General features: G+C 42.2%; 1 pseudogene; it reads right to left on the bottom strand.

Moving 5' to 3' along the window:
* Positions 1-1879: 1879 nt before the first annotated feature.
* Positions 1880-2587, bottom strand: LOC112408462 (peroxiredoxin-5, mitochondrial pseudogene; annotated as a pseudogene).
* Between the last annotated feature and the right edge of the window lie 2486 nt (positions 2588-5073).

Raw genomic sequence — 5073 nt, 5'->3', positions numbered from 1 at the left:
GGAAACTAACAAATTCAATACCGCTTGTCTTTTATAAGCAAATCTATTCTAAACGGCCAATATTATGATTACGCGGAGGAAAGACAATCCAGCAACACAGAAGCATTTATTTAGAAATAGTTCAGAAATCATGATATTGATGCTCCTTGGTGGGGCTAATGGTGGACTCCGGGAGGGCTCACGCCGATGAGTACTTCCCAGAACCCCTGCTGCCGGTGTCCTTGGCCCCTCTGTGAGCCGTAGCCTCCGCCTCCTGCCTCTGCAGGAGACCCGCCAACACTAGCGGGTATGTGAGCTGAGGTTCTAAGATGTTAAGGAACTTGATCATAGTCACATATAGAAACCTGAATAGAATTGTAGACTTTACCAAGTGACCAAGAAACCCATCCTCAAATTCAAAGATTTCTGTACACTTAATAGAAGAAGGGATATTTTCTCAAGAGCGCAATTGCTGGGACATAGGAGCCCCAGGATGCAGAAGACATTGTGCAAAGTAGTGCAGAAATATAAAGACAATAATGAAAGCATCTTTGTCTTCAGGAAGTGTATTATCATGCAGAGAACGAATGTCCGCTCAACGTGCTGTCATCAGTGTAGTGACATAGCGTGAGGGTCTTCAGAATTTCCAGACAATGAATATTCCTTCATGCTACATTATGACAGAAGGCAGAAGATAATACAGTCCTGGCAAAACTGTGTATACACTGCTGTCCATTTAAGTGCCTGAGGAGTGCTTCTGATGCTCATCTCTGGTGGCGCAGTGGTTGAGAGTCCGCCTGCCGATGCAGGGGACGCGGGTTCGTGTAAAAAAAAAAAAAAAAAAATCACAGTAAAAGTCAGTGGCTAAGGACTGGCTCATGTTTGGAAACTAAGTGAATTCTTATTTTCCCTTGTAGAAACGTACATCAGTCTTGAGTGCTGGCTTCTGATCTTTTTAAGTTATAGAAGTCAAGAAATGTTCTTATTGTCTGAATATTTATTTTGTCCCTTGGCACACCGTGATACATTAACCGTCACTACAGATCTTTCTAAGAGTTCAGCGCCACCATGTGACTACTTTAATTCTAGAACCCTGCCATTCCATTGGCAAAAGGAATCCAGCTCCATGATTGCACTCCCAGTTCCATCAACCTTGAACTGTAAGAGACAGCTACCTTTGAATTCTTTATCACTTAGGTAAAAGGAGATCCTCTGGACTAATAAAGACTCTCCCTGACCAAACTTTAAGAAAGAAAAAAAAAGAAATCATCGTATTTATTTATGACGCCAGTAAGACAAAAGCAACTGCTAATAACAGCCAACATAGGAAGATAAATGTCTATAAAGACAAATTACTAAGTTGTTTTTTTTTTTAAACCCTTGCACAGATCGCCCAGTAGAAATTTCTCAACCTCAGTGACTTTCCTTCACAGATTTACGAGTCTTCACTGCCACTTCCTTGGAGTTTTAAGTGGCCCTCACCCAACCACACGTGCAACCTGGTTCCGTTTTGGTGCAACTGCAGAGGTCAGACCGTTTCACTTCCATTCCTTGTGAATTCTCCGTAGATCAGCTTTCTCCTGCAGCCGGCTTTTGTTGGCTGATCCCAGCAGCTGCTGCTAGGAAGCCACCGACACTGAATCTGCGGTGTTCAACGACAGTCAGTTGCTGCTCATCCCTGTGGCTACCCGTGATGGAGATGTCGGGATTGCTAGCTCACATTTGTTTACAAGAAGTCTAAGTGTTTCAGATGAGCACAATTATTTTAATGCACCTGTAGGTGACATTTGCTTCTCTTTTCTTTTTCCTCCTGCTGATCCATTGTTAGAGCACTGAGTCTGTTTTAACCAGAGCTAAAAAAAAAAAATTGTTTTTTCTTTGTTTTTTGAATCAGAAGTGTTTATTGCAGAAATCTGGCTAAGGCACAAGTTGAGTGGCTCCAGCTGAGGTTGGCTTGAGGCCCTCTGCCTGGGTCAGGCAGGTGAAAAAGGGAAGGGGAGAAGAAATACCTCTGGGCAGAGGCCTCAGAGCCACAGATGAGGTTGCCAGCCAGGCTGCAGGTGAAGCCTGGGCCATGCGCTCCGATTCATGGACTTCACCTTCCTCTGTTACAAGCAGTACCTCTTAAGCCATCAATTCCCAAAGAGAAACACCAAGGAATCATCTAGTAACAAATGTGTCTCCTGCCCGAAGACCACAGTGGGGTCAGCCGGGAGCCCACCCTTGCCTTTCGTGTTGTGGGCTCGTCCCTGCCCTTCAGTCACGAAGACATCATTCACCCTCAGACCTGCCACCACCTGGACCCCCTCAGCCTTCAGAGCCCCAGCCTGCTCCACAAACTGTGGCAGGTGGGTCTAGGAAGAGCTGAGGGTAAAGGCCTCAAGGATTCCAGACAGCATCCCCTCCTTGGCCTCAGATTCTGCTAGATTCACCTTGTTTCAGGCTCACTTTCAAACACCACCACCGATGGGATGGCATCTCCTGCCTTGATGGGGCCAAGGAATGTGGATGTGGGAATGCTTCTGAAACCACTGGTCCCCAAGTGTCCATTCTCCCCTGCGTCCAGGCACCTCCTGCTTTGCCCAGGACATGCAGACCCACCAGCCATACAACCACCCGCCCGGTTTCCTCTTCTGCTGTTTTGTTTGTTTTTTAATCAAGAAAAGATTGTGGTGAAAGAGGTAAGGCAGCTGGGGGTTTGTGGATGTAGGAAACGGGTGTTTCAGTTCTCTGACAGATAAAATCATATCTGCATGTAGAACCAGTACCGACAGTCACATAAGGATCCTCAGCCCCAAACAAACATACCACCTTGTACTTATTTTATTATTTTGTTTCTTACGCAGGTGCATGCTTTTGCCAGTTCTCTAATGCTTGATTAGTTAGTCAGGATCTCCATTAGGCATTTTCCAAAATTAAGGAGTACTTCCTTCTGTTAAATCAAGCCTAATTTTTAGACCTTTTAAATAAAAAAAAAGAGGCAGAGCATTCATAAAATCATGAGAATTACAAATGTCTCTTCCCCTTTGTTTTCTGCGCGAAACAGTAATACACAACATTCAGATACTACTCGGCTGGTTTCAGTTCTCTCTTTTTTCAGTGGACTGTCTTTCCCATATGACTATGCAGACTGGACTCCTCATGTTTGGGGGTGAACACAGCGGATTTTGCCCATCACCAGGCATCTGCCTCCAGGAGGAGAGGTTAATGGCCCCTCTTATTACAGGAACCACTAGATGGGTGGTGAGAAGCAAGCATGCCTCTGTTAGTTCATCAGAGGTGGGTTTGAGAGAATCTCTCTGTTCTTTAGTAGCAAAAATAAACAGCATCATAGAAACTCTGCAAGCATCAAATTCTCTTGCAATAACACACAGTCACTGTAAGTTAAATATGCATGGTTTTATCATGGTAAAAATATAAATTTCTGAGAAAGGTGCGCACAGATCTTAGTGTCACTTAATTGAAAACAATAGTTAATGGTTCCAAATTTCTCTGTTCATTTTTTAGCTCAGGTGAGAGCAAAATATTCCTGTATTTGTGGTAGGTGTTATGAGAATGTTAGGCCTATTCTATGGCGTTTTATTAAGTATATACTGAAACAAACTATCAAAATCAAGTGAGAAATATTGTGATTTATTTGACAAAAGTCACGTTCAGCTTCAGAGGTCTTGATTATATATGTCTAAATCTAAAATCTCAGTAGGGCTTTGCTCAAACAAAATTGCATATTTTCTGTAAAGAATCCATGTTTATTTATGTATTGGCATGGTGAAACCAAGAAAATAATTATCTTAAGAAAAGAAGGATTTAAGCTTTATACTTAAGGACCACTTAGTTTGAATATGGGTTTTTTTTTGGCAGTCTCAAATAGTGGTATTATTGAATGTTGCAAAGCAGTAATTAGAATGTTCTTCCGCTCCTGAATTGGGCAAGGATTACAGCTGAAATAGCACACTGCTGGAAGGAAAGACACGGAATTCATTATGGCAGAGTTATAAGAAGGTCTCATGATAGGAGTGCAACTCTCTGGCATCTCCCAGGAGTGAGAGAAGTTTCAGTAGCCTTCACCATGAGAGAGATAGGAGGTGGGGTATGAGGCAGCTTGCAGGAATCACCTTTTTTTTTTTTTGGAGACTTCTGTGACCATAAAGAGAGAGACTGTCCCAAGATGGATGCTGATATCTATCAAAAAGAACCTGATATTTATGAAGGTGCAAATACGCTAAGATTAGTTGTCCTAGAATCTTGCAGTACCAGACGTGGCTTCATTATAAGTTATACCTGATGATGATATTGTGGTGAAGGAGGCCCCCAGCCTTCACCTGTCTCTCCTCCATGCACTAGACCTGCTGGGAATCAGGAGCTGAAGATGACCATTGCTTGGGGTTGTTTGGCAGAAGGAGAGACTCCTGTTTTCAGTGGGTTGGCTCTTGAGGGAGTTAATTTGCACTGGGGAGAGATAACAAGAGTCAGCTGAACTTGTGGTTGGATCGTGTGATGGAATGCCCATGGACATGTACTGAACTGAAGCTCTGAGCCCAGAGCACCCCCTGATGTGAACAGGCTGCTGTCCTCACCAGATTTTATATTCTTAAACACGGAAGGACAGAAGTGCGTGCTCACTGTCTGTAACCAACCTAATTTTCTTTTTCTTTTAAAAAATTCTGTTGAAGTATAGTTGATTTACAATGTTGCATTAATTTCTTCTGTACAGCAAAGTGAAAAAAATATATAGATATATTCTTTTTCATTACGGTTTGTCACGGGATGTTGAATATAGTTCCCTGTGCTATACAGTAGGACCTTGTTGTTTATCCATTCTATATATAATAGTTTGCCTCTGCTAATTCCAAACTCAACCACAAGTATGTTCTCTATGTCTGTGAGTCTGTTTTTGTTTCATAGGTGTGTTGATTTGTATCATATTTTAGATCCCACATATAAGTCACATATGATATTATATCATATGGTATTTGTCTTTGTCTGACTTACTTTGCTTAGTATGAGAATCTCCAGGTTCATCCATGTTGCTGAAAATGACATTATTTCATTCTTTTTGATGGCTAAGAATTTTTCCATTGTATATATATATAT

The sequence above is a fragment of the Neophocaena asiaeorientalis genome, unplaced genomic scaffold (genome assembly GCF_003031525.2).
Source record: "Neophocaena asiaeorientalis asiaeorientalis breed wild unplaced genomic scaffold, Neophocaena_asiaeorientalis_V1.1 scaffold206, whole genome shotgun sequence".
Classification (NCBI taxonomy): domain Eukaryota; kingdom Metazoa; phylum Chordata; class Mammalia; order Artiodactyla; family Phocoenidae; genus Neophocaena; species Neophocaena asiaeorientalis.
This window is presented reverse-complemented; position numbering and strand designations above follow the sequence as displayed.